This window comes from Carassius gibelio, chromosome A18 (genome assembly GCF_023724105.1).
Source record: "Carassius gibelio isolate Cgi1373 ecotype wild population from Czech Republic chromosome A18, carGib1.2-hapl.c, whole genome shotgun sequence".
Taxonomy (NCBI): domain Eukaryota; kingdom Metazoa; phylum Chordata; class Actinopteri; order Cypriniformes; family Cyprinidae; genus Carassius; species Carassius gibelio.
In genome coordinates, this window is record NC_068388.1 from 18,732,645 (window position 1) to 18,743,248 (window position 10,604).

Below are 10,604 nucleotides of genomic sequence, written 5' to 3' on the forward strand. Positions count from 1 at the left end.
ATTAAATAAATTGATCATGAAAGTTTTTTATTTTTATTTAAATCCTGTATCCATTTGATGCTTGGTGTGAGGAACAGATCCAAATTCAAGCCTCATTCATTGGCGATATGTATCTCCTTCCTCTGTAGCTATAGTAACTATTTAAAAATGTGTCTTTAAGAAGTTTTACAACAAGTTTTACAGCAGCTATATAAAACGCTAATTGGCACTCGTCGGTTTTGTCAGAGATTGCAACATGCCGTGTTTCCGGTGATGTGTGTTTTAAATGAGAAACGCGCGCCTTGACAGATTGGATCGAGATAGTATTTTCAGCATTTAACAACTTAAATTATGCCCTGCTCCTCACACTACTATTATATTCTGCCAGAGTGCACTGCAACTGCAATGCCTCGTCATTTGGACTACTGTGGTACTGCTCTTTGTCACATCTGTAATAAATTATTATGATTAAGTTACATGTGTCTATCTTTTTTTTTATTGCACAGTTACATCATGTGTGGGTTTTAAGTCAGATTTTCTATTCAGTTTAATGTACTTTATTGGCATAGTTTTTGTCTAAATTAAAGCATGTCACAAAATGAATAATTTTGATCATAGTAATATATAGGTAATAATATGAAATATTAAAATTCCCAGACAGCAATATAGTGTTGGCCAAGATCAGGCCCACATCTGGCCCGCATGAAACCCATTAGGGCCGGATCAAGGCCGACACTGCTTGCTATCTGGGTTGGGTTTACGCTCAGGTGTGGCTCATTCTGGTTTACTTAAGGTTGAGAATTGGCGCCAATAATAAAACCTGTTTTGGCCCAGATCAGGGCCAGCTAAGGCTGTTTAACTGGCTGAGATTCGGGCCGGTTATGGCCCATGTATGGCCAGAGTCTTTAACACAGTTCTGGGCCACTTCCTCTTTGTGGTACTTCGGCCGAGGGAAAAGTCAGTGTGGCCCGGATCTGGGCCAGAAGACATTTGCTATGTGGGTAGAAAGTAATGCCGATCTCGCTTGTGTTTTACTCTACAGGTGAGTTGTTTTGATTCATATCTTTACAGAAAAATATGCTATTATAGCGATCAAAAAGATTAGTATTATGGGGCTTACACTGTATGCCAAACGTGGGGCATCGCATCTGATCCATAGTCTGATCGCGTCTTTGCATTGGCTTTGTATGTAATCTACTCGCGCAAATCGTTGAACTCGCGCTAAATCCATGATTTATCTTTCCGTCTGATTGATGGCTGTCAGTGGTTGGGTTGAACACAACAAATCGTTCCATGCTCCTCCTTAGCATCATCAAACCACGCCATTGTTATTGTTTTGGTAGTGCGCCCTCTAGTGGCAGGTCCTTTAATATGTGTTCATATGTTCTGAATAAAAAAGGAGTAGAAAGATTTGCTCTTGTACAGGGCAGAGCCACCACAGATTAACCTTTTATCCCAAAATGGGGTTTTAGAAAGTATTTTAATATCCAAAGAATTGCACACATATCCTTTAAATTAACCAGAGCACTGTAAAATTCTATTCTAACTGAATATCTCCACGGTATTTCCATTGAGAGTGACAGCATAAAAGACAGTCTTCAGTATGTAGTTTCTCTCTATTTACGTCTAACGATTGGGAAGGAGTAGTTTCTCACAGACAGACACAATGTTGGGTTTTCTGTCTGTCTGACCTTAAACAAGATGATTTCAGTCAGCATCCACTCAACCCTTGTGTATGATGTAATTTCGCTGTAAATTTGTGTTATTGTGTTAGTGTAGTATGCTGTTTCTCTTTAAACTCTAGCTGAACTCTACATCAACAGAGCCTCTAGCACTGACAGGTAGAATCCTGGAATTATAAGGGGGAAAAAAAGAAGGTCTAATTAAAACATTATTCAATAGACAGTTGCTTTATTGAGATACAGTATATGTTGGATGAGGGAACTGTTTACAGTTCTTTTCTTTGCATAATGAAATATATGTAATACATATTGTGAGTCACTGGAAATCTACAGTATAAGCACAATATTTGCATTAATTCAATGAGTAAGTTTGACGATGCCTTTTGTGTATCTTCCCTAGAACAACAATGTATATTTGTAATATTTTATTAACATAATGGAGAGTTCATATTTGATACTTGTTGGAAGAATAATGCTTAAAGAATCTGAACAAATCCCTTACAGCATTTACGAAACAAATTAAATTAACCCTATGGTGAAAGCGCACTACCATGAAATTTGTTACCATGTCAAAGACGTCTAGAAAGATAGATAGAGAGAAAGAGAGAGAAGCTCCCTGAATGTTCGGACAGGAAATTCAATTAGAAAAGCTTTTGAATCCAAATTCCCACTCAGGAGTACTCTATATGTCCTTTCTGCCCCTGTCTAGGAAGGTTAGCGGAACGTTACGGGAATGTTTGGACGTGCAGGTCTAACATAATTTTGACAAACCACATCTTTGCGAATCACCAGAACAAACAACCAAACTCCTGAATGGTCTTCTAACCCTTTTATGTGTTTAAGAAAACCAAATTAAAAACGTTAGTACATATCCCTGTCATATACATACAAATGACAGGGATCCGCAAGTATTTCAAGCTCCAAAAAGGAAACAAAAACCGCATTAAGGTTTAATATGACTATGATTTTGAGATCCATCTTTTCAGACTGAGGGCAATTGAGGTGCAAACATTCACTGATGCTCCAGAAGGCAAAACAATACATTAAGGACCAGGGAGTGAAAACCTTTTGAATTTAAGGTAAATTGTACTTAATTTGTCTTCATGGAAACATGCAAGTATCTTCTGTTGCTTCTGAAGGCCAGTGTGTGTATATATATATATATATATATATATATATATATATATATATATATATATATATATATATATATATATATATATATATATATAAACAAAATAAGAAAAAATTGGACATATTCATCTTGTAATGTTCTTAAGGCATGTTTGCAATGTGCAATTCGTATGGTCTCTTATTTTGTTCAGATTAACTCAAATTTAAAAAAAAAAAAAAAAAAGAAAAAAGAACGGCATATGCTGGTTAGATATATTTTGAAGCATGACTGCTGGTTAAAGCTGATCCACATGACCAGCTTAAGACCAGCACATGACCAGTTTAAACCAACTCAAACCAGCAGTCATGGTTCAAAACATACCTAACCAGCATTTTCAGGGTTCCCAAACTGTTGCATGCCACTGTAACTTTTTTTGTAAACACATTTTCTCGCATTGCATGGTTATTGGTTTGCATGTAAACTAGGTTATTTCAATAAAATTATTTTTGGTATGCATCAGCATATTGGTGTGTACAGCAGTAACCACGGAAACACTGTATCATTGCTCTTCATAAGCACTACCTCAAAATCTTGAATTGAATCATGAATTGAGTGAATAGTTACATCCCTATTTTTTATTCATTGTAACTGTATGAATAAGAGCAACCATCAATTTATTCAAAATATTAATGTTGTGTGCCGACATGATGGAGAGTATATTCTGACAGAATGTTTGTTTTTGGGTGCAGTATTCTGTTAATGATGACTGTAGTTGGTGAAATGCAAGCGGTTTTGTGTCAGTGACATGATGTGTGTATAGTTTTTGTGAACAGATGTCGCCCATGACTGCAGCAAACTAAAAGCAGTTCAGTTATTGATCATCTGAAAAATAACTCTGCCAAACCCACCGAACCAACCCAGAGGATTTGAGATAATATACATAAATTTGATGAGCTAATGACGTTCTAAAATATTTATTATATTAGTAGCCAGGTCCAGCGTGAGGCCATGGAAATGGTCAGATGGAGGGCAAAGGGGTTAGGCAGATTATGAAGATACAGCACCTCAAGACACATTAGTGAGAGAACAACATTTATCCACCATAAAAAAAAAATCTGGCTACTGTAGATCTAAACACACAGCAACCACACATACTCTACATGACCGCACCTGCAGGAATAGTCCCATTGATCGGACGGCTTTTAAAGGGCTGACCTTTAAAGAAGGGCTTTGCTTTTCAGTGATAAATCTGAAATATGGAGCCATCTGTGGAGCAGAGGAGATTGGCAGGCGGACAGAGTGTGAGATATTTGGCCACTCCCGGGGTACCAGAGGGACTGTGGAGGCCGTGACCTTATGGCAGGCGCAGGGTTATGCCTCGCTGTAACACGAGAGAGCATCGGGGCTGGGGTGGGGTCGTCTGTCCGTCTCCGTGGCGACTGGAGCCTGGACGTCACGGCGACCCATGTGCACACTGGTCGATGGACAGGCTGGGATGTGGAGGGATGCCACTCCTGGGGATGAAACTAAAGACCTGCTCACACACACATACAAACCGAAGAGTCACAAGCTTTGTGTCTGTCCTTATCTGTGTGATTCACCCATTATCCACCTCGCTATTCATTTATGCAACAGCTTTTCATTAGGAGTGTGTGTGTATGTACGTGAGTATATGCATATGTAGTTTAAGTGTGATAGGATTCAACAGTACAATCCCAGTGTTGAGTAAAGAAAACAATAATAATAATAATAATAATAATAATAAAAAAACAATAAATAACAATAACAGGCTAAATGAAAATAATCACACTTTAGTTTGGGGACAGCTTCTAATTATTAACTTACTATTAACTGACTTTTGCATCAATAATCTCCAAATTACTGCTTATTAATAGTTATTAAGATAATTGTTAAGTTTAGGTATTAGGTAGGATTAACCCCCTGGGATCTGAGGGGGTTTTGGAGCCCTGGATAAATGTTGACATGCCCTGACATGTGTACTTTTTTCAGTTGCTTAAAAACATACTAGACTGATTGCACTGTATTCAGCACAAACTGTGCTACAATAATATGTAATCAGCATGTATGTACACACATGGGATTTATTATATGTTAATGTAGAATAAAGCATTAATATGTGCTTTATAAGTACTCATAAACAGTCAATATGCTAGTAATATGCATGTTAATACTCAACTAGTTAATACTGACAATAGGTCCCCAAACAATATATATAATATATTAACTGAGGACAAGTAACACTTTATTCATCCCAAAAGTTTGTCTGCTTTGCATGTTATTAAATTATCATGCTGTTATCTTAGCAACATGCTAATGTCAAACTTGAAATCAATTGTGAGTAGGGCTGTTTTTCTATGACATACTTTACATATTAACTGTCTATGTAGAGCATTCCAAATCAGTCACTTATAAGGTTATATTCAGTGAGGAAGCTGGATTAGAGGGTAGCTGCCTATTTGAACCAAAATTTTGTGCAAAGAAAGTGGCTGGAACCAAGCTAACAGTGAGTGACAGAAATTACTTTCTTGACTTCCACAACGAGCTGTAAAATCTTTGGCTCATTATTCCAGCTTATTCTGTCCATTTAGCCATGTGGTTGATGTTTTAGAAGAACCCAGTGCCAATACAAGCTGGAAGGACTGGAGTTGATAACATGTCCCTCTGTAGGGTAATTTAATGGGGCATCAATAAAAGCACTTAATTGTGCAATCACTATTGACATCACATTTAAACAGCCCTGCGTACTGCCGAATTACCTAATGGAGATTGGATTGGCCAACTTGCCACTTTTCAAAGTATAAACTGTGTCTGCTATTGACAGCTCATCGCTCCGAACACAGAACAGAGAAGATTTTCCTGGTGATGTATTCTTAATCAAAATGCTTCTAATTAAAACTAAATAAGTTGTAGAATTGTTTTTGTAGCATACATTTAATGTATTCAGGTTGGAAAATTTTGAAAGGCAGAATGTGGACATGTACTCAGGGTTCATAAGATTATGAAAGAAAGGGCTATTTTACATAATCCCTTTGTATACATTTATTAAATAATTCATCAAAAAGGGGAGGGGGGTTACATTTTGTCATTATTTACCCATCATCATCATCAGGTTTCATATCAGATGAGATGAGAGCTAATGGTGTTTGATATTATTGACCATGAAATGACACATTTTGAGCTGTCATATTTAAATGTACAGTGTAAAAAAATCCACTGTTAAATTACAGTAAACTACTGGCAGCTGCATTGTCAGCACTATTCCACATTGTACCTAGTGTAATCTGCAACAAAGGTTTATTACTGTAAAAATATTGCAGTACCATGTCATAGAAAATATATACTTTACAGTATAATACTTTCGTTACACTGTTATTTTAGTATTTCAACAGTAATTTCATAAGCTCTATATTACATTAAAATGTATTAAAATACTGAATAATGTGATCTTAATATTGTAACACTGCTAGAAGCTAATTATTTAATTTACATTCTTAAATTAAACACAGATTGATCAATCAAGAGAAGGCTTTAAAACATTAAGTTTTCTTTTAAAGCATTATTATTGACACTGTTTCCACTTCACCAGTGAGACTGGATTGAACAGAACAAAATACTATGACTTGACTTGAACATTTAGTTGCAGAACATACAACTTCAGCTTAATAAATACTGTCCCACTCAAAGTTCATAAGGTTTTTGTAAAACTTTGCTTGCCCTGGCCCCTGTCTTATTCAACATCACCATCACTTGGCTTGCCTTTGTTTCCCTCTCGTGGTTCACACTAATTAAGTGCCTTAGATGTATTAGAGAAATATAGGATGTTAGATGTGGCAAGTAAAGATTAATTGGGATACTTCTGTGCTTGAGAGAAATAAAGAAAGAGAGAGGTGGGATGGGATGGGAAGTAAAAAGAGAACAACGCAAAAAAAAATCTAACAATATTTACCTTTGAAAAAACTCCAGTGTTCTTGTAGCTTTCTCTTTGTTTTGTAAGTTGTAAACAGTAGCTGGCAGAAGCTGTAATAAGTTCTTTAATGAAGCTTTGCTGTATACCATCACATGATGTGGCTTTCAATACTGATCATCAAATGTCCAATTCTGACTTTATCACCAGCAACTTACACAGGCAACAATGTTAATGTTCCGAAACAGCATGAAATTGTCAGGAACACAACTGGACACAGATGCAGGTTACAGTGCGAGACCAATTTATTCAAAAAATCAAAACAGAAAAACTTCCTCCAATTAACTGAAACAGGCCGGGAAATGAGGAAAAATGTCCAACAGAAAAATAAGAGACTTCAATGTCCTTGCATGACGCCACCAGGCGCCGCAGGAAGGGGCTCACCTCGTCGCCGGTAGAAGTCCTCGACAAGTGTCCGATCCAAGATGTCACCCAACCCAGCTCTCTTCTGGGCCATAGCCCTCCCAGTCCACCCAGTCCACAAGATATTGAATCTAGCAACTTCCGCACCGTATAGACTGGGGAGTCATCTACTAGACAGGGGGGGGGGGCAGATGGAACAAGAGGGGAATGGAACACAGGTTTAACCCTGGAAACATGGAGAACAGGGTGCACCCGACCAAGCGTGGTAGGGAGCTTGAGCTGCACCGCCGCTGGACTCAGGACCTTGGTGATCCGGTATGGGCCAATGAACCTGGGTGCCAACTTGCATGAGGCTACCCTGAGAGTCAGGTCCTTGATGGAGAGCCATACCCTTTGACCACACACATAGCGGGGAGCAGAAGTCCGGTGACAGTCAGCCGCTGCTTTAGGCCGCCTATTAGCCTGGGCCAAGGCCACCTTAGCCCTCTTCCAGGTGCGTCGACACCGTCGGACAAAGGCCAAAGCAGACGGGACCGCAGCTTCGGGTTTCTGTGTGGGAAACAAGGGAGGTTGATAACCGACAGAAAACTGGAATGGGGACATACCTGTGGCAGAATGCGGAAGGGAGTTATGGGCGTATTCTACCCAGGACAGCTGTTGACACCAGGAGCTGGGATTGTGGGATGCCAGGCAGCAAAGAGTACGTTCTAAATCCGGGTTTGGTCGCTCGGACTGCCCATTGGTCTGGGTATGGAATCCTGAAGACAGACTCGTAGAGGCCCTGATCTGCCGACAGAACTCCCTCCAAAACCGAGAGACAAACTGGGGACCCCTATCAGAGACCACGTTGACCGGAAGACCATGAATCCGGAATACATGATCAACCATCACCTGAGCAGTCTCTCTGGCTGAGGGGAGCTTGGGAAGAGGAATGAAATGGGCCGCCTTAGAGAAATGGTCCACCACCGTAAGAATGGCGGTGTTACCCTTGGATTTCGGAAGGCCAGTGACAAAATCAAGGGCCAAGGGGCGGGAAGGGATGGGCAATGGGTGGAGCAGACCAATGGGGGAGGCGCATTGGAAGTCTTGTTCTGAGCGCACACCGAGCAGGCAGCCACGAACTGCCTGACATCCTTGGCCATGGATGGCCACCAGAATCGCTGACAGATGGCAGCCAGCGACCTCCGGACTCCTGGATGACAGACCAGCCTGGATGAGTGACCCCACTGGATGACTTCAGAGCGCAACTTGGTGGGAACAAACAGATTACCCGCTGGACCCCCCTTCGGCACAGGGCCCTTAAGTAGGGCCTCCTCTACTTGTCTCTCGATGTCCCAAAATAGGGATGCCACCACCACCCCTTTGGGCAAGATGGTGTCTGCTGACTCCTCTCCCCCAGGAGCCTTGAAGAGACGAGAAAGAGCATCGGGCTTAACATTTTTGGACCCGGGCCTGTAAGACAGCGTGAAATTGAATCGGCCAAAGAAGAGGGCCCAGCAAGCCTGTCGGGAGCTCAGCCTCCTGGCCGAACGGATATTTGTGATCCGTCCAGACCAGGAAGGGCTGAGCTGCGCCCTCCAGTGACGGCACTCCCCCAAAGCCAGCCTGACCGCCAACAACTCCCAATTACCCATGTCGTAATTCCGTTCTGGGGGACTCAGGCGGTGGGAGAAGAAGGTGCAGGGATGCACCTTTCCATCCTTGTGCGACCGCTGAGATAGGACCACGCCCACACCGACATCGGAGGCATCCACCAATGAATTGACGTTCAGGGTCTGGAATAGACAAGACAGGAGCAGAGATAAAATGGGACTTTAATTTATCAAAGGCCTCCTGTGCCCCAGTATTCCACTTGAACGGTACCTTGGGAGATGTGAGTGCCGTTAAAGGTGCAGCAATCTGACCAAAGTTCCAGATGAACCGCCGATAGAAGTTGGAAAACCCCAGGAACCACTGTAGAGCTTTACGAGAGTCAGGAGCTGGCCACTCGGCAACGGCCCTTACCTTACAGGGGTCCACTTTGATCTCCCCCGCAGAAACAACGAACCCCAGGAACGGAACCGACTGGGCATGGAAGACGCACTTCTCCGCCTTAACATAGAGCTGGTTATCCAGCAGCCGTTGTAACACCTGGTGAACGTGCTGAGTGTATACCTGCAGAGATGGGGAAAATATCAAGATATCATCAAGATATACGAAGACAAAGCGATTCACCATGTCTCTCAACACGTCATTAACCAGGGCCTGGAAGACAGCTGGGGCATTGGTCAGACCAAATGGTAGGACCCGGTACTCAAAGTGTCCCGTGGGTGTGTTGAAAGCTGTCTTCCACTCATCCCCCTCACGTATGCGAATTAGGTGATAGGCATGCCGAAGGTCTAGCTTGGTGAAGAGCCTTGGCTCCCTGCAATAGCTCAAAGGCAGATGACATAAGAGGCAAGGGGTACCTGTTTTTAATAGTGATGTCATTCAGGCCTCGATAATATATACTAGGACGCAAGGAGCCATCCTTCTTCTTGACAAAGAACAACCCAGCACCTGCAGGAGATAAAGAGGGTCGGATGAGACCGGCTTTGAGGGATTCATTGATATATTTGTCCATGGCCTCTCTTTCAGGGCCTGAAAGGGAAAACAAGTGACCCTTGGGCGGAGAAGTGCCTGGGAGGAGCTAAATGGCACAATCATAAGGGCGATGTGGAGGTAAGGAGGTGGCCCGGGACTTACTAAACACCTGGCACAGGTCGTCGTACTCCACCGGGACCCCCTTCAAATCAGCAGCCTCCACCTGCAAGACAGGACACACAGACACAGGAAAAGAGGCAGCATGCAAACAAGACGCAAGACAAAACTTACTCCAGGACAAGACAGAGTTGCTGGACCAATCCATGTGAGGGCCATGTTGCACCAACCACGGGTGCCCCAGAACTATGGGAGCACTCAGGGATTCAAGAAGGTACAGCGTGGTCACCTCACGGTGATTGCCCGAGACTATAAGATTGACAGGGCCCTTACGAAAAATAACCATGGTTTTATTATAGAAAAACTGTAGTAACCCATGGTTTTTTGGCGTATTGACTCCCATTTGTCTAACCACAGATTTACTACATATACCGTGGTTAAACTATGGTTAATATAGCAAAACCATGGTTAATTTGTGGTTACCATGGTTTAACTATAGTAACCATGGTTTTTTGGTTTCATTTGTAGTAAAACCATGGTTAATTTTCATAAGGGGGGGAGTGGCATAGGAGACAGTGGTGATTAAAGTGCCATTTAATAAACGGGCAGGAATAGGTTCAGGAAGAGGAATGGAAGGAATTCCCCAACGGGTGGAATTAAAGTTGCCCTCAGCTCCCGAGTCAACCAGTGCTGTACAGGAGTTAAGGACATCACTAAATTGAATGGAGACAGGAAGGAGAGTGCGAGAGGAGGGGGATGCAATAAAGGGGTAGCGCTCACCAGGATTCCCCTCTTTACTGGT